Below are 20,321 nucleotides of genomic sequence, written 5' to 3' on the forward strand. Positions count from 1 at the left end.
AGTTTGTATATGCATGAGCACCAAAACTGTAAGGTGTGATGCCCTGGAGCAATTCTGCTGTGTGTTTTTTTTAAATATGCATGTCTGTGTAAATTGTGGTATGTTAAAAATTTCAGCTGTAATGTTGGAAAATCTAAGGTTATGGTTTGAAATGTTCCAGTTGTATACAGCACTACTAAAACTCCATATAAGAAACAGGAGGAATTTGCCTGACCTGGGGAAGTGGGGGGAAACAGATTTAAAAAAAAACAACACCACAATTGGAATCTGTATTTCAAGAAGTTGATATTATCTCAGTTTCATGTATCTTTTTGTGTTTTACCCCTCAGAGCAGGAGTGGGAAATTGACAAGGGTTACAGCACTGGTACTGGTACTGGCAATTTACGAATGCACATGCTATAACAAGCATCTGCACCCCTAGGGATCCTTGCAAATTCTCTACAGATGATGTAGGAGCTTATCGCTTTATACTCTTAAAACGGAGCTAGGTCATTTTAAACATAGTCCCTGCTTCCTGTTGCATATTGTGGTTTGTAGTTCAGTGAGGCTTAAGAGCTCTCTTGCTGAATATTCTAAATGTCCCTTCCTAAACTACAAACCCCAAAATACAGTAGGAGGCAGGGACCACATTTAAAGCGACCTAGCCCCATTTTAAGAGTGTAAAGCCATAAGCTCTGTATACCCATCCCACCACATTCACTGGGGTTAGGGGCACAGGCCCCCAGTGAATGTGGAAAAACTGCAAATAACTGCAAATAACAAAAACACTGTTTTTACCTAAGAGAACAACTCTCTAGGAATCTCTAGGTCCTCCAGTACAACTCATTTGTCAGACACTGACCATGGAATGGTGCTGGAGGAGCTACAAATGCCTAGTAGAGTGTTCTATCTAGGAATCTCTATGTCCTTCAGTGTGTATGAATATTGGGTCCGACCATGTTTCTTGCTCCAGCACCACTCTTCTCCCTTTAATTGACAAGAAACCAACAACATATCACTAGAGCTTTCCCTTTGGCATGACATTATATTGCTTTGTCAGGCTTCAGAAAAGCTTTTGTGGCCTGATTTTTGATGTGGTTATTAATCTGAATGCTATTAGTCTCAACTAGCATAGACCCAATGAATCAAATCGATTTACCTTGATTTCAACACATAATTCAGGAATGGAGTCATGATCCAGGCCATTATTACCAATATTGTGGATGTTTCAGAACTCATAAAGATATATCTCATAGCAAGGAGAATGCCTAGCAACATAGGTTAATGATAGCATCATCTCCTCCTCCTCCTCCTGCATCTCCATTTCTGTCCTGATACTTCTATACATTTAGGATAGTACACATGATTCCCCACATTTTTAGCTTTATAAGAGTCATAAAGGTAGGATAGGCTGCTCTGCATTACCGGATAAGTTTCAGAAGCACAGTCTGATTTGAACATATGCCCCTGAGATCCAGGTTTTAAACCACTATCTACTACAGGACAAGAGCTTTACCATATCTGACAGACAGAGGCCCAGTTTTGATGCTCAGCACCCAAATCAATAAACTATAGTTTAATGGCTGGGAGCAAGTGACAGGACTTCACACACAATCCTTGCCACTTCATCAGCACTTTTGTGTAAATCAAAAACACATTTAGCTGTTACATCCAAAACAGTGAACTGTGGTTTATTATCAATTTACTAATGAAGATTAAAAATCAAAGTAAAAGTTAGCCTAGTAAGCTAACATTAAACCTCAGTTCCCCATTTCAAATAGAGCAACTAAATTATCTTGGAATCTATTATATAATCTAAAAACTTGGAAAATATACTTTTTGGATTACAACACCCAGAATCCCCCAGCCAACATGACCACATGGGTTGGAGTTCTGGGAGATGTAGACAAAAGTACAATTTCCAAGCTCTGGTGAGTAAGAAACATTCTGTGCTGTCATTCATCTCCAAATGCTAAACAATAGATTTACAAACCAGGAATTCAAATTCTCAACTGGAGCAGAAGGTCTGACAAGTAATGTTTGTGCTAATGAAAGCCAAGCAGATGGAGAGAATCGTGTTGCATAAGACAAATTTTACATAATGTAGATGAGACCCACCTTCTTCTGCATTTTATGTCACTTTGAAACTTGAATACTAGAATCATTCATCAATACATCAATACAAGGTGAAGTATGTACTTTTTTTTCTCACTTCATGAGTCACAGAAGACTAACTAAATGCTATCTAATTTGAAATTACTGTGAAGAAAACAACCTAGAACCTTGTGCCACATTGGCTACTGCCACACTGCAGAAAGCATGCAGTTTAACACCACCATGACTTCCATGGCTCAATGCTATGGAATTCTGGGAGTTGTAGTTTTGCAAGCTATTTAGCCTTCCATGTCAGAAAGCTCCCAGAATTCCATTGCATTGAGCCATGGCAATTAAAAGGCCAGAACAGACAGGATCAAATGAAGTGGCTTTGGGCTACTTTGGAGGTGTGCTATTTAAATGATGCACATGTCCTAAGAGGCCGGAAGCCAAAACTGTGCTCCAGTCCTTAGGACCAGAACATGGCTTCCATGCAGCTTCTGGCCTCTTAGGACGCATGCGTTGTTTAAACAGCACACCCTCAAAGTGGCCCAAAGCCACTTCATTTGGTCTGTTTGTTTGGGCCCAAAGTGGTGTCAAACTGTTTTATTTTTGCAGTGTGGCAGCGGCCTGAAAGAGCAACAGGTTCTATTTGGTGTACGTTTTGGTGGAGAGCACACTACTTCATCAGATGTGTTGTTTCAATTGGCAGATCCAGGAGTGCACAGTGAATCAGTTGCCATATGTGTGGTTAATCTCTGTTTAAGGTCACTCCTCCTGCAGCTGCTAAAGGTTGTAGGGAGCTCTCCCAAGTGCCTAAGCTTCATTATGAATTGGGCCCATCCCCAGTTGGCTTCATAACAGCTACCCAAGCAAATATTTAGTGGAGAAAATATTAGTGGTACCATGTATGAACTTCAGAAGCCTTGTTATTTAATTAGTCAACTGATTTGCCAACTAAAAAAAAATTATTTACCAGTTGGTTCTCTTTCTGTCATACTTTCCTGTCTTATTTTATTTACACTTGCCAACTGAAAACCTGTCAGCATTGTCTGAAGTAGTCTGATTTGTGTGTGTGTGTTCCTCTAGAATCTAGATTATTTGAGTATACTAGACTGGTCTGGAACAAAGAATAAAAGTACAGCCTTATACAGGTTTACTGTATAAGCAAGTCCTGCTGCATCCAATGGCGCTTACTCTCTCACCAGTGTATTTAGGACTGCAGCTGAAATTAGTTTTTTATGGCCACTGCTAAAAAAAACCTCTCACCTCAGTCCTCTGTTTTGGCAGATGCAGTTTAATCGCATCAGCCAAGATGCTGTGGTTCTGATCAAATAAATCTCCACTCATCTGCAGTTATGTGGATGCTACAGCTCATAAGAAGGCTGCAGTTGAAGAACACAGAGGTGATGGTATTTTTAAAGCAGCCCACTACAACCACATTGAATGTACAGATGTGAAGCTAGTCAAAAGTCTGTAATGGCATCTGCCCTCTCTGTGGCTTGTGGGTAAAAGGAGCATTTAAAGGTTTAGTTCACCTCATCCCACATCACAAGATATAACATTACTCTGAGGTAAAAATGGGAAATGGCTTGCCTATTGGAAAACCAATCATATGTATTACCAAAAACAAATATTTGTCATGCAGTTAGAAGCCAGAATTCTTGAGTTTCCTTAAAAATAAGTAGTAACAAACAAATCAAAACATGCTTCATCTTCCTCTTTTTCTTTCAGTTATTTTTATGCTACTTTTCCAAGGCAAAAGAAGGCATCAGAAAAGTCTATACTAATGGTGAGCAACATGTGCGTCTCCAGATGACATTGGACTGTAACTCCCATAACTCCCTAGCCTCAACGTTGACTAGGCTGAGTAGGACTTAATGAGAGCTACAATCCAATGAAATGTGTAGGGCCACATATTGCCCACCCCACTGTTTTACACAACAAAACAGAATGTCATTTCCAAATCATCCATAACAATTAAAGCCATAAAAATTTGAAATAAAATAATTGAAGTTTTAATAGGCTGATTGACGCATCTCATTATAATTATAAACCAGGGCCTCAGTCCTAATGGTAGTCCCAAATAAAGCAGACCCATTAAAACGATATTTACAGAAGTGTTGAGTCACCGTTGAATGAGTGAATAGTATCAATAGATTGTGGCTTAGGTTTCCATAATCCACAATTAATTTCATTCTGAAACTCAACAATAGAAATAGAAAATATAATCTAAATTGCTCCATAAATTGAGTTTATTTAACACAAGGATATGAAAATGTTCTCTAAATGTCTTCTGCTAAACATACTAATAAAGCTCCTTGTGTCTTGTTGGGGATCCCAGTCACGGGCGCTTTATAAGCGATTTCAACTGAATATGCTTACAAACTCCTTTCAGACTTTAATGCTAAATGCTAAAAGATCTCTGGTTCTTTTCACACTGCACAGTTATAGCACTGTGGTGCTTTCCAGACTGCCCAAAAGGGCAGTCTGTAAAGCGCCCTCATTTGCTGAGCGGAGGAGCCTTCAGCGGTCAAACCGCACAACTCCTCTGCGCGGCAAAAAGAAGCCACAAAAAGTGGCTTCTTTTTGCAGCACGCTAAGCGTCTGCTACGTCAAGATGGCGGCGCCCATGTAGAATGGGCACCGCCATTTTGTATGTGCTCGGCACGTACTAGGGTTGGGGGCATCCGGAAAGGACGCCCCTTTCTAACCCTAGTACGTGCAGAACGGGCCTCAGATACCATTTTAGTTGCCAAGGCTGCATCCTATGCAATCCTGGGGTTTGTAGTTTGGTGAGACACAAGAGAATGTATCATACGAGCCCCATTCTCACATCAATCGTGCTAGTAAGGGTGAGTAGATACATGCTGGTTTTGAAGCATTCCTGCTCACATGACCTTGTAATAGCACAAATGGGATCTCATGCTATCTTCTGCACTCCTCTCTAACCTATATCCTACTCAGTATAACTTTCAGGGAGTTTTTTTTTAAAAACTAACACAAACCCAGAGGTATACGAATATAATTTTTTTAAAGTAAAACAAATACTTTCAAAAAGAGGGAAAAGCCTGCCTTAGAATAGTGATGGAGAAGGATACAGGGGAAAGGAGGAAACTCTGATACCTTGTGATTGCCCGATCCTGAAACTATAACATGAAGAATTTACCACACCTGGAGACTAATGGGAAAACTCATGCATTTGGGGGCTTATTGAGGGGTTTTTCCATCAATTACAAGATGCACTGAAACCACACTTTGGATGGCAAGCCAGTAACAAGATGAAGATGACCTTTGGTAAGCCAAAGGTGCCATTTTCAAATTTTAAAAATGGTTTAAAAACTGCATGCAATTATGTTTTTTTTAAAGCTAATAAACTTATTTTATAAAAAAAAGCTGCATGTGATAAAGTCCCTCTGGCTGAGGATTCTAGATACCCTACTCTAAACTACAATTCCACAGGAAAGAGCCATGGCAGTTAGTGGAGTCACAGTGCCATAACTGTGCAATTTGAAAGGGGCCTATGAAAAGCCTTTAAGACTTGCACATGAACCTACATCCCTTTCCCAGTTAGACTATTCCTGTGATACATGCATAGGGCAAGCATCACTATTAGAAGGCCAGCAAAGTTTAGATGTTGTAATCTAAAAGGGTAATCCCTACCCCTAAGGCCTAGAGAAGGCTCTGCCAGCCGGAATCTTTTATTACAGTTGGGACTTTGACAACAGCCCCATCTTGAGAAGTGAATCACAGGATGAAGTGGTTCCTAAAGAAAACAGCCAGTTGCTCAGGCACAATGTCCACCCAGTATTCAAACAATCTTGTCACTTATTTGGCTATTCAGACTAAAGTGACAAAATTAAAAAGAACGGACTTAATTTCCATGTTGAAAGGACATTTTGGAAATCAGTCTGACATCAGTTATTTTTCACATGTGAAAAATGATACTCCTCTAAAGTACAGATCTTATGTGTGCTTTGTTTCCACTGTGTTCGAAAAATCTTTGTTGTGTTACAGGGATTAAAAAACCAAAAAAAAAAAAAAACCTAAATAGTACAGGTCACTTCTGTTCACGCAAACATAGGCATTTCCTTATTGCAAAGATCAGCTCTGTGAGCTGATGACAGTCTGTAAACTACAAGCTGGTTTGAAGTTTATCTTTCCATTAATTCCCATCACTATAGCGGGTGGGACGGTATAGCAGGGGTTTTCTCTCTTGCCACTCAGAGTCTTCAAGTTACTGTAGTTTGTTTGGATTTCACTTCTCCTAATTGCTGCCATTTCCACGGATGATTTGGCCTATGTTTGAAGTTGACATGCAGCATGGAGTCCACAGCGCATACTGCTGTTCCCCATGTGTCAGGAAATCAGAGGAGGGGGGAATGTGTATATATGCATATGGGTGTGTGTGTGTCTATGTAAACACCTGCCATGCTACTTTCTTCTGCTCATTCTTGTATCCAACTTACTTCTCCACCAGAAGCATCTGGCTGGCTTAAATGCTTCCGCTCTTGGTGATAATCGCTCAGAATGCTGCTACTGTGGAAATCAATTACAAAAGGAAGAGAGTTCCTGCCTTCAAAAATGATGACCAACCAAGAGATGTATAGTTGCAAAAGCTATTTAGTTAGGTTTTAAAAAAAGAAGTCAAGATCATTTGTGCCCATGCAAAAAGTTAACATCTGGAGCTAAAGGGTTTCCTTTATTATGGTTCGTAGTAGTAGTAGTAGTAGTAGTAGTAGTAGTACTAGTGGCACTGGCAGCAACAGTAGTACAGTAATTAGTCCAACCTTTCTTCCCAGGACCCTAAGCCATTGTGCTTCCCATTTTTATCCTCACAACAATCCTGTGAAATAGGTTAGGCTTTCAGACAATGACTAGCCCAAAGGCACCAAGTGTAGATTTGAACATAGGTCTTCCTAATCCAAATCCAATACTATAACCATTAGACCATGTACTGTACATGTGATTACTCGTCAATTGATGACTTAACACTTTAGCCCTATTCTGATGTTAAACAGGACACATTAAACTCATAACATGTTGGGGGATACGCCTATGTTGGAGGGACTACCAAGACCACACACTCAGGATCTGCACTTTCAGCCAAAGATTTGTATAGAAATTACACAGGGTGTAGCTTTACAGATTTTCAGATGAATGCCAGGGGATCAGGAACAGGGCATGTTCTAGGATTCTGCTCCCTCCCTCCATTTAATTTTTTAAAATTTATTTTTTAGTATTTATATGCTGCTTGTGTCCCAAAATTTCAAAGCAATGTACCTCAATGAAACATAAAATATACATGGTACCCAAACATCAGGTTGAACTAAACAGGGAAGACTTGTTCAAGTAAGTTTTTAACATCTCAAAACTAAGAATAATTGGAGTATGTTAAAGTTCTCAAAGAAAAGCTACATGGTAAGTGCCTCTTTACTAAATGTCTGTGAAATGGTTATCAGAGATGTGTGAAAATATTGAGCAAACCTCTCCAGGTGAATTCAAAGACTGAGTGGATCTATCAGGGAGAAGGGGTTCCGTCAGGACTCAAGTTGTTTAGAGCTTTATGAACTAGTAAGAAAGCCTTAAACTTGATTCAGTAGCTAATGGCAGTGAGCACATTTTTTTAGCAGAGTTGTTATGTGTTGGTGCTAAGGTGCCCGACTCAGAAGCCTTCCACACCTGCTGAAGTTTCTGGATCAGCTTTAAGGGCAGCCCCACATAAAGTGTATTGGCGTAGTCCACCTTTGAGGTCATTAGTGTCTGTCTATGAGTTTAGCTAGCCCTTAAAACCAACTTCAAAAGTTAAAGGTCACATGGGATGTAAAAGGGCAACATTACATAAAAACAGGAATGGACTTAGAACACAGATTCTTTGCAAATCCCATGTATAATGAAGCCCCATTCATTTTAATGAGGAGTGCCCCTGCAGCACATGGCACAGAGCACACCATGGCCACATGCCCCATTCAGCATATTAGGCCTCGCAGTCCACGTAACCTCAAATCCTTGTATGGCAAGCCTGCGCACAGCACAGGCATGCTGTATAAATCAGCTGTGACTGCTTAAAGCTAAGAAAAGGCAGTCAGAGCCACTGAAGTAACTTCAACAACAATGGATCCAGGAGTACCCTCAGGCTTTTAAGTTGATCCTTTAGAGAACCAGAAAAGTTTGTTTTTTGGATTTTATATCCCACCTTTCTTCCAAAATAGGATTCTAGGTGGCTGGGATTCAAGGCAATTGGTCTACCAATCTCCCAGACATAGCCATCTATTGGAGCTGCTTTGATTGTATATTCCTGAATGGCAGGGGGTTGAATTTGATGGGCCTTGAGGTCTCTTCCAATTCTATGATTGTATGATTCTACATAGGAACCACTGAGCCACAAGGCCTCGTCTTGCAGAATTCTGCCTTAATTTATTGGCCCTCATCCATCCACCACTTCATCCAGCTATGGCTACTGATTAAGATGTAACAGGAAAGTACAGTTGGTGTCATCGGCATAGTTTGCTCCAAATCTCTTGATCAATGCTGACAGTCAGCTAGTTTGCCCCAATTTGATTGTTGAACAGCTACCTCTGCAACCTTCTTTGGCCAATCTTCTTCACTTTGGCCTTTGCCTTCAGAAAATGGTACTTTCCTAGTGGAGAAGAAAAACACCAAAGAGTAAACTAAAGAATTTCTAGCAATGGCAGAAAGAAAAAGCTCAGTGCCCACCCAGATCAGGCCGAGTGGCACTGGATGATCACTGGGTGAACTCTATGACTGAGGGAGACGGGATAGCAGAGTGCATTTTCCCCAACTGGGAGACACTGCAGATTAAGGGATTGTTGCATTAGCTTTGCTGCCGTGATAGACCCAGGATATAACTCACACATCGCCAAGCAGTATATATCCCATATGCAACCCGGGCTTCTCTGGGCTTGTCCTGCATCTTTTCAAGAATGGGAAAATCCTGTTCTTGAAAAGCTGTGAGAAAAGCTCTGGTTGCATATGGTCTGCACACTGCCCAGTGATGGATGAATGCAATAAGATCTCCTTAAGAAAGTTATATTCCAGGTCTATCATGGCAGCCAAGCTAATGCGATAATCTCCTTGCATGTGCAATCAGGGAGAGAGGAAGAGAGAGGAATCAACCACATGAGTATTGATGTGGTGGCTTCCACTTCTGCTACATCAGGTTCTCTTCTTTCTTGCCAGGCTAGCTCAAGTGCATGTGCTAAAAAAATTGATAGAACCAGTTATTTATTTTTATTGACACCACTTCTTCTGATGAACACTCCTAATGGCTTCAAATAGATATTAAGCAGCACGGGGGATAAAGTAGTACAGGACACTGCTGCTAGAGGGCCAAGAAACATTACTCCTAATATTACTTTCTGGAACCTGTAAGTAGGAGTGAACCTCCAGTCCTGCTGATCCTGTCCAGGAGGATACCATGCTCAATGTTATTACATTCAGTGGACCTCTTCAACACCCTGAAAAAGATTTTGAGGTATGAGTTGATTTCACTAAGCAGCACTGTGTTTCCAATGACGTGAGCAGATATGAATATTCTATTATACTGTTATAAAAGTTTTATACTGTTTTAAAAGTAACTCATTGCTGTTATTCATGGCAAACAGGGGTAAGCAACCTTTTGAACTTGGAGGCCAAATGTTTGTGTCCAGCACATTATGCAGATTCCACTAGGCCCCAAAATGACAAAAAGTGACATCCTCTTTCAGTTTATATTTGGGAAGCAGGGGTAGATTTTGTTTCTGGCTTTTGTGGGCATGTGACTCCAATGCTAAAAATACTGTCAAAAAAAACCCAAACAAACTAAAACACACACACACACAACTTTTTCCAAGAAAGGAAGTGGGGGGTGAGTCCAGTACAGAGCAGCATGTGATGAGGTGTCAAAAATGGCCATGGTTAGAACCATTATTCCAGTTCAATTATATTTTTGCAGTACTGAATAGTATAGAGTACTTCTCATTAATACTTGGGACTCTTTAATCCTGAGTAGTATAAAGTACTACACTAAATCAGAGGATGGGCAAATGAAGCCATCCAGAAATTGTGGGATTGCAACTTCCAACATCCATCACTATTTGAAATTTGAGCTAGGGCAAATGAGATATACAGTGCAACAGCATCTGCAGAGGCACAGGTGCCTGTTTTTGCACTAATCCTAAAATCACACATTGACTTTATAAAAACTGATGATTGATTTAATACACAACTGTTCTCAGGTTGCACTAACAGCTTTGCTCCCTGGTCACACAAACATAACTTTCAACCAGTCTCTGACGCTCAACAAAGCACAAAGCATGTATTAAATGTCTCCTTTTTTCCTTGAAACGTATGACAACCAGGTCTGATGTGAAAAGAATATATAATCCTATTGTTTAGCAGAGAGTATGAGGTCTGCATTAATATATTTATAAGATAAAAATGAAAGATAGGTCTTTCTTCTTATGTGTTATATACACTGTGTAATGTCTGGAACTCTTAAAGAAAAAGGGAAGCTTAAATTGTCTGCATGTGTCAAGACAACACAAATATCTAGTTTCAGCACTGCATTGAACAGTTAAAGCCAGTGATGAACTATTTTGTAATAACACAAAACCAAAACCAAATGACCCCTCCAGTCCTACAAATTTAATGTTATTGTATTTAAATATTTGTGGGTTTGAGTTGGAGACAGGCAGAAAAGGAACATGGGACTATTCATAGCAGTATGCACTAACTATGCTGAGCAATGCCTGCTGTCCTTACTGCCATAATTGCCTCTAACTGGTCCAGCATGGACACATTCAGAAAGTGATTTCATGTTGCCTCATCTACACTGCTTACCATTTCCCAGATCATACTCCTCTCTTCACCTGACCTTTTCCTTCTAAAATCAAATGTAAGCCTTCTGCATTCTGTTTAGTGATGGTGGAACTAAAAAGCAGTAACTGGGAGGGCTAAAGCTTTATGCCCCCATGAAAGTCACCCTGTAACTGGGACTGCAATCCCCATTACTACAGATTTATCCTCCACTAGTTTGCACCTGTACTATCATGTCTTGTTTTGCATGGTTACTAAATGCACCTGGAATTAAACCCAAGCATTCCACTGTTAGTTCAATTTGCAGTCATGTGAAAGTATCCTTTGACTCCAGCTGCCTTGATAATCATTCGTGATATGCCTATTACTCACGTTGTTACATGGCTGAGCAGAGATTGAAGGACTTCATTTCCTCCAAGAACCCATCTTCAGCTTACATCTGTGCTACCTTTGATCAAAGAGGAGACTATAAGGATTAAGAAGTGTGGAGGAAGAAAAAAATCCTGCTCAGCTTCAGGTCATACAGAAGTGCAAGGAGAAATGGGATAAAAACCAATTAAAACATTCTATAGCCGTAAGTACTAATTACCTCAATTTCAATCATGAGACAACAGTTAAAGAGGAAAGTGTGGTGTCTTTGTCGTTATGTCCACAACTAATGGCCTCTGCATGAGAGGCCTAAAAGTTGAAGATGCTACTCAACTAATTTACCTATTTTCTAATTATGTCCCAAGTAAACAAAAGCTGAAAATAATGGATGTCAAGCACTCAATGATTCAAGAAGTGGGAAACCCAAGCAAGTAAACATCTGAAGAATTCATTTATGTTTTCTATGGAAGGTATTTTCAAAAGTGGCAATGTACAGCTCTTTCACTGTCAGGAAAGGAAATAATTTAGCGTGAACTCATCATTCACTTAATAAGTATTTGCTACAGAATCAACTGCAGTCCTGATTTAGACAACCAGAAGCCCAATGTGATTTGTGTGAGTACTCAAAGGGGGGGGGGGTGTATTTTAAACTTTATTTTTATTTTTATCTAAATACTGTATGGGATTATAGGATTAAATGATCTGTTCCTGGTTAAAAGTAAAAAATGAATACAGTAAATACTGTATGGGATCAAGGTCATGAAGTCAGTCTGGCTATAGCCACAATTCCCTTATTTATTTCAGGATCCTTCCATTTCCAGACATTCAATAATTGTTGGTGGAGGGACTGTTTAGAGCCCTTTTTCACTTATATGGGGGGGGGGACTTGTGCTGAATTGCTTTCACTATAATGGGTCATTTCATTATTTTCCAACCCACTTAAGTCTTACAATGCATTCAAAATTTCTTGATTGATCAAAAGATGTACCACACCACCAAAATCTAAGAATACTGGAGAAATCTTTCATGGATCCAACTTCAAGCAAATTCCCAGAGCATGGAATGTCAGGTATGAAAGTTACTACTGGTACTATAATGTTAAATGTTAGAACTTGGGCAATTAATTCATTACCCTCAGAACTAATAAATTGGTTTGTTTAACTAGTTACATTGCTGTTTTACTTGTAATTGAGATTACTGGAGTGGACAAACACCGTGAGACTTACATAGAATTACATGGAGGTGGTCCCTACTGACCCTAGGGGCATCTTTTCTTATTGGTGCCTTCAAAAGAGCTCTTCTTGTCCTTTTAAAGCTGCCTTCTTCTGACCTAAAAAGGAGAAAGCAGAATGGGAGAGATGGACAGGGAAGCTACAGTAGGCTAGAAAATGGGAGAGGTGAGCAGAGAGGCTACAGAGAAGGCAAGTAAAAGGAAAGGGAAAGTGAAGAAAACTTTTCGCTTGAGTGCACAGCACTGTTTGAGAAAAAGAATTGCAAAGGAGTTTATTGCACGTCATTTAAAGCAGCATACTCCATTTGCATTTAATTCTGAAGGCGGATTTCATCACACGTGCCGGGGGCCAGGTGAGTGCAACCCGTCTTCAGCTCAAGTCCCAGCTGTGCTTATCTGGCATCTTTTCAAAACCAGGAGCCTGCCTTTTTTGGTCCCAGAATTTTGGTTTTACAATTTAATTGGATCAGTGGGAATTAACATGGAAGAGGAGAGACAAACTTAATTTTTCCTTTATCATAAAAAATAAAAAAAATTATTAAAAGGTTTTTTTTCATTGGTATCTAACCTCTGATAGAATAAGTAAGATGTATAATAATTGTAGCAATTTGTGTTGGAAATGTGAAAAGGAAAGAGGTTCGATTTATCATACGTGGTGGACTTGCGAGAATGCAGTGAATTTTGAAAACAATTGTTTTTTTAATTAAGAAGGTTGTAAATATATCTTTAAAACTTTCACTGGAAATTTTGTTACTTAATATAACAGAACTATCTTTGGCGGGGGGGGGGGTTGGTAAAATATTAATATGTTGTCAGCTGCGAGAATAGTTTATGCCAAGAGATGGAAGACAAAGGAAATACCTTCAATGGAAGACTGGACATTTAACCTATTTGACATGTTGGAAATGGATAAACTATCAAGAGGAATCAGAAATGAACCATTAAACTCATATAAGGAAGACTGGAACAAGATAATAGAATATTTCCAGAAATATTGGGGGGAAATAATACTCTAGGGACAGAATTAGACTAATTTGAATTATTTTGAATTAAATCAAGAGACTTAACAGTTGGAAAATTAGATTTACTTTTAGAAGGAAGAAATTCCAATGATGTATAGTTTAATTAAAGTGAATTTGTATTAGTTTTTTTTAACCCACTGGGGACTTCAAGGGAAAATATACAAAAGAAATAAGAAGGACAGTAAGCAGTGGTTTTGTTCATTTACCAACAGATAATCTAAAAACGAATGAGATAGAAACAAAAGCTAGACTTGCAAATAGGAAGTAATGGATGTGGGATGTTAGATATAAGTGTCAATGGTTATGTGTAGTCTTTGTCTTTAATGTCTATTTTTGTTTTGCTCATTGTTTATTGGTTTGTGTTGTGTATATGAGTGACTTTTTATATGTAACTTTTTAAAATATAATAAAATATTATAATACTGAAAACCAGGAATCTGCCATTTTTGAAAAGATGCCGGATAAGCACAGCTGGGACCAGGACTGCAGCCAGGTTGCTCTTGCCCTGCCCCCTGCGCATGCGATAAATTCTGGCTTCAAAATGAAATGTGAATAGGGTAAGCTGCCTTCAATGGCATGTAATAAACTCCTAATTTACTGTACCTCAGCCAGGATAATATTATACAAGATTGTATATTGTACAATAATAACAGAAACAAGTCTTATATACTCAACAGAGGAGAGATTACTGAAGAGTCCCAATGCAACCCCACTCCCTTAGAAAAACACCACTTTCCTTTCATAGAAACACATACAACCTGGACATTCTGAAACAGCTATAGCTACTGTGGATGAGAAGTAAAAAGCAAAATGACTCTTTTAAGCTAATGCTTAAAAGGTATTGCTCTGATAAGTTCTCCAGACAAATCTCCCAATTCCATTCAAGGACTCATGTTTCTTCTTATTTTCCATTCTTTCACTGTTGTTTCTTTTCCTGCTTTAATCTGGGCTCCATAAAGTTCTATTTCTGTTTCAGGACTAACAATAGAGCCATGTGCTGAATGTTACAAGGAGGTACATAAAAGTCCACAAAAGGACCAAAATACTCAAACGTCTTACTCAAAACTAATGGTTCACAAGTCTGCTATTTTTTTTTTCACTATTGGGAATACCACGACTTGCACAGGATGTACCTCCAGGAGAAGAACCTTTTCCATGAGAATACATTTCCATATAACTCAGAGATTTCCATCTCCTACAGTATGACTATCTATTTGTCTTTAATTGACTTTTTTTTCACCTAATGCAATTTAATCTTCACCTTTGCCAACATAAAGACTGCTGTATCATTCTTCTGCACTTGCTCCAAGCCATTTCAGAAATCTATGGGCTTTGTCCAAGGCCATGGACAGATGTCTAGTAGTTATAGATAAAATTTTGTCTACTGAGAGCAGGAAGAATGGAAACTGATACCATAACACGTTTCTTTATCTGCAGTCTCTATTCTGCAATCTCTCTGCCTTTGAAGACAATGGCCACAACTTCTGACCATTTCAGCTTCAGACAAACATGGTAGCCAATCCACCAGGGTATGTTTTGGACTTCTTGTGTATTCCTCTATTCTCTTTTTTTTTTTTTTAAAAAAAAGCTTATTAGTTTGTTTGCACTCACTTCAGTTGTGCCATCCAAAAAAGTATCATTCAAATTGCAATAAATTTTGTTTCCTAAAAAGAGTAAGGCTGTCATATTACTGATTGTGACTATGTCTGTACATGATCATACAAGCCATTTCCTCTTGAGGTCACTGCATTTACTGCATTCATTCCAAGCAAGATTGATAATAATGAAACATGTTTAGAATATACATAAGAACATGAGAGCCATAATAGATGAGATCAAACACCCATCTAGTCCAGCATTCCCTTACAATAGTCACCAGCCAGATGCCTATGGAAGTCCACAAGGACATGAGGTGAAGGTCATAAGTGCAATAGCACCCTCACATTCTTGTTCCCATGCAATTTACACATACATACAGTGAAAGTAATATATAGCCATCATGGAAAGTGATACCTATACAAGCATAGCTCAACTGACAAAGCCCCTGTAAGCAAAACTGAAATACATTTCAGCACTATCAAGAAACATAATTTCAAATCATAGTATGATTTCATGTCACATAAAAACAGACATCGCATCAGGATGCAGGAATGCTGTGTGTCTCTAGGTGGATATTATGATTTAAAGGACCTGTCCACTGGACATATTCAGTGTCTTTGAGATATTGATTACTAGAGGAGCAAAACAGAACTCTTGATAGAGTTTAGTGATGGATCATTACGGCAGAGGAAATGAAAGTAACAGATGGCAAGATGGTGAACACTTAAACACACTTGTCAAGTAAAAAGAATAACTCAGAAAGTATGACTCCTGGAGCATAAAAAAGAGAGAGCTAAAGTAGGTGAATTCTCACTAATGGTTGATGATCAGAGGATCCTTATGGCAACCAGTACATGTGTTAGGGCAATCATGTCATCTGTAGAGGTACTCTTCTGAGTTGTAAGGTCTGTTCTTTGTCCAAAGCTAGAGAAAAGAACCAGAGTGAGCCTAGTGTCATCCCCAGAACTTATACACAGCACAGCTCCTTTAACAAGTTACTTGTTTTGTACTGACAGTGTGACAAAGTTACATTTCAAAAACAAGAAAACAAGTGGGAAGCTCGTTACTTATTTTGTGAATGTCTGATGAGTTCTGCTCAGTTTGGGACTTTTAAAAGCATTTTGAGCATAATTTTTCAGGTTTACTCTGTTCTTTTTATTAATCCTAGCTTTTAAAAAAACTAATGCAGCTTAAGAATCTTTCAGTTACTAAATAAAAATTATAATATTAATGGGAACTAATAACTTGGGGGACTTTGTGTAACGAGTTGTATTCTTTCTTAATGTCTAAATGTAACATTCCAAAACAATAAAGATTTTCACACAACATCGTTATATCGTTCCTTTATCGTCCCAAAGTGTAGTGGAATCATCATAACAGATAGACAATTCCAAAAGATTTTCACATGAGGTTGTTAGTGTTCTTAAAACATTGATATTTCAGAATTCAGAAATTCAACTGTTTTGAAATCGTTTTGTAATCATTTATTGCTGAATTCTGATATATCACCGATTTAAGAACACTAACAGCCTCATGCGAAAATCGTCTGTTATGACGATTCCACTACACTTTGGGACGATAAAGAAACGATATAGCGATGTCGTGTGAAAATCTTCATAGTCAAGACATAGCATCTTTGGACAGCTGCAGAACCCTTTCCAGCAGCGCTTCCGCCATTTCCCACAGTAATGCTAAGCTGGCGACAGAATGGAAAATTAATTTCTATTAAAGTAATTCAGAGTACTTCCACTGTGTTCTGAAGCCCACAGGACCTAATGAGAAGCCTACAGATTTGTTGAGAGCTCTTGCAAGGAAATAAGTACACTACTTTTCTGAGGACCCTTACACTGGGAGCTGGGCCTGGCCAGATCTTGAGCAAAATCATTGACAGATAACACTTTTATAAATCTAGTTTCTGTTAATTCTCATAATCAAGGTAGTACACCACATTGACTCAGAGAAAATATCACAATAGCATAAAATATGAAATATTTTGAAATATTCTTCCCTTTCCTCCTTTGAGTGTTCACTGTGGTCTCATTTGACCCCTTTTTTCAGTGGTGCTGGTGTATGTGAAGAAGTCAAAGCTAAAATTGCTTACTGGGACCATGCTAGCCTGTGAACACAACAGAGAAGTGCTCTTATGTTTCAAAGAAAAATATATTTCATGTGCACCTATGCAAGAAAACTAGGCAGTGTCCTTTGTAGTTTGCTGGAAAATTGAACATGTTGTGTTATGATCAGAAGATGTTCTGGGCATTTCATATCATTAAGACCAAAAGTCTGACTTCCAGAGTGAGACATATGTGTACCTGCATTATAAATATGTATTAACTGTTTCAGCGGCTATTATTATGATGGTGTCCTCAGGCAAAATACACTTCCTCAGTAATAGTCTCCTTAATTTCCTCAGACTGTTAGTGTGATCCTCCTTACCCGTGTTATGTGAGTACAGAAATGCTCACAAGCAAAACCTTTATATAGCAAAAGCTTGCACAAAGAAATCTCTACTACACAGGAACATTTTTTCTCATCTTCTACAAGCTTTGAGAATAGAAAAGCCAGATAGCTATGATAAAATCACTCTCCATGTCTCTCATGGCTAAACTGAAAGATGGGGAAATGTATGCTTTGATATTCTCATATTTAAGCAGGTGATCACATGCTGTTATCTTCTGAAATGCAAGTTTGAAGTGAATACTATACTTGCCTATACTAAAGAACAATGTTAACCCATGCTATGCCTATTTAATTTCTAGAATGATGTTCTGTGTAATGCTGACAAATTCATGTGACAGACAAGGGTTCCTCTCACAACACCCCTGAGCAGTACTTCTATGACTGAATGCCACATTAATCATTAACACTGCAATTTGATCTCAACCACATTTGTTGTTAACTGCCTTCGAATCAACTTCAACTCATGGTAACCCTGTGAATGAGACACCTCCAAGATCTCTTGTCCTCAATACTCTGCTCAGGTCCTGCTGTCCTAGGGCTGTGGCTTCCCTAATTGACTCTCTCCATTTAGTGTGCGGTCTTCCTCTCTTTCTACTGCCCTTCACCTTTCCTAGTAGTTTTCTCTTTTCCAGTGAGTCATGCCTTCTCATGATATGTCCAAATTATGACAGCCTCAGGTTAGTCGTCTTGGCTTCCAGGGAAAGTTCAGGCCTGATCTGTTCTAGGACCTATTTGTTTGTCCTCTTGATTATCCATAGTATTGTCAGCACTCTTCTCCAGCGACACATCTCTAATTAATTGATTTTCTTTCTATCAACTTTTTTCAGTATCTGGCTCTCACATCCATATATGGTTATGGGAAATATAATGGCTTGGATAATCCTAAATTAAGTGTTCAGTTTAGTATCTTTGCAGTTTAGTATCTTGTCCAGTTCTTTCATAGCTGCCCTTCCAAGTCCTAATCTTCCTATTTCTTGACTGCAATCTCAGTTCTGCTCATGGGAAATCCTTTATTAGGAGGTAAGACCCACAATTGCTTTAACAGTACAAACACACTCCTGATCACTACATAAAACCAAGCTTCTAAGTTTGGGATTGAATCCAAGAATACACTCAAACTGCTAACCCAAGTTTTCAGGGGGACTGTAACCCCATCCAGTACTCACCCTAGCCATTTTTCCCTTCCAAGGTTCAACCAGGATTTCAGCACAATAGCCTGTTGAGATGACAGGAAAATCCCCAAGAGCCGTGAGGAAATCACCTACATCCTTTTGGGACAGATCATCTTAACCAGTTCCCCTCTCTTGCAAAGGCTGATTTTTAGTGAATCAAATTTTCCCAAGTAGTGATCTATCCATGACAATGAAAGGTAATGAGGGAAAGCCATTTTAAGCAGACAAATGACAGGACAGGATAGACTCAGTCAGAGTCTGGCATCTCTCTGGTTAGTCAGAACTACAGAGGTCCATTCAATCAACTGTTGAATGGTGAGTCAACATGTAGATAAATCCCACTGATTCTGTGGGTCTGCTCTAGTCAGGATCAACAAAAGATTTAGGTCAGAGGCTCCAAGATTATTTTTCATTTAAAAATAAAACTGTCAGGTGACTGTAATTGCTCCTCCTAACATACAATTTCACTCTTACTGTAGGAGCTTTGCCCTCAGGCTTGACAGCTTCATCATTCCGAAGGAAAGCAGTTGTCAGAGAACATCACTGTCAGAAAACAGAAAGCTCCCTGTGGTATCCCAAAGCAAGTCCACAGAGGGGCACGAAGATTAATGCTGTGACCTTGGATTTGACCTAACTCTTCATAGGAAGTCAGGGTAGTAAGAAAGGAAGCTCACATTTCTAAGGAGAACATACCTAACGTCTTTGAACAGCTAAGGATATCTTTACACCAAGTGCGCCCACATCTATGCCTATAGAATTGTTGAAGACATGAGAATCTGTATTTCCTGGTGTGCTGTGCCTTTGTTTTCTGCCACTGAGTATAGAGAAGATTTCATCAAGTTTATAAAGTGAATTTTAATAATGCAAGCAAATAAGAAATAATTGCTGCAACATGTTTTAACTGTGCATTCCTTCAATCAGTGTTCACTCCTGGTAAGTTAATGGGACTTACTCAGAGGAAAGTGTGTCTAGGTTTACAGCTCAAAGTTCAGGTTTTTCTTTTCCTGTTGATGCTATCTGTTCTGCCCTAGTTTAAGATTATCTATATGGATGTCATTCAACAAAGCTTCAGTCTTGCCTGCCACAAAAGGATAGAAAAGCACTGATATTTTTGAAAATTAAGACTGCAAGAGCTAGCAAGCCAGCTTCCCACATTTTTTTTAGCTTGCCCTTTGACATTAACATTTGAGCACTTCTGTGAGCCAAGGTTGAAATTCTCATAGATCCTTTCACTGACATAACCCAAAACATCCAGTGTATTTTCCTATGCTGCACATCAGCAGATGAGATGGGCTGAACACTCAGAATCAATTAGTGGCTGAGAACATGAAAGTGCATTCTTGCACAATCTGGATATTGTTGTACAACTAGGGGGAATGAGCAGTCTCCCCTCTCACATTTCCAGCAGATAGAGGAGAGTGAAGTCTCTTCCTTTCCTCTCAGTGGTGCAACAACAGATAGATGGCATCAGAACACAGCCCTGCCCTTCCTGACCAATGACAGGCTAAAGGGGAGCACCCAGGTATGATCAGGTTGCCACATCAGCTGGAGAAGGACAGCTGACATACCCTGGACCC

General features: G+C 39.1%; 1 protein-coding gene and 1 long non-coding RNA gene across 3 annotated transcripts in view; one reads left to right on the forward strand and one right to left on the reverse strand.

The window, feature by feature from the left end:
• Window positions 1-20,321, forward strand: part of DAPK1 (death associated protein kinase 1) — a 643,597-nt gene that overhangs the window by 413,890 nt on the left and 209,386 nt on the right. The gene's annotated exons all lie outside the window — the stretch shown is intronic.
• On the reverse strand, window positions 8,464-19,098 carry LOC121920897. 2 transcript variants are annotated; one of them, XR_006101795.1, is made up of 4 exons: window positions 18,739-19,098; window positions 15,927-16,036; window positions 12,487-12,590; window positions 8,464-8,714 (listed from the first exon to the last, which is right to left on the reverse strand). It is a non-coding gene; the product is annotated as an uncharacterized LOC121920897 (long non-coding RNA). The 2 variants fall into 2 exon arrangements; XR_006101794.1 differs by lacking the exon at window positions 15,927-16,036.

This window comes from Sceloporus undulatus, chromosome 2, assembly GCF_019175285.1.
Source record: "Sceloporus undulatus isolate JIND9_A2432 ecotype Alabama chromosome 2, SceUnd_v1.1, whole genome shotgun sequence".
Lineage (NCBI taxonomy): Eukaryota > Metazoa > Chordata > Lepidosauria > Squamata > Phrynosomatidae > Sceloporus > Sceloporus undulatus.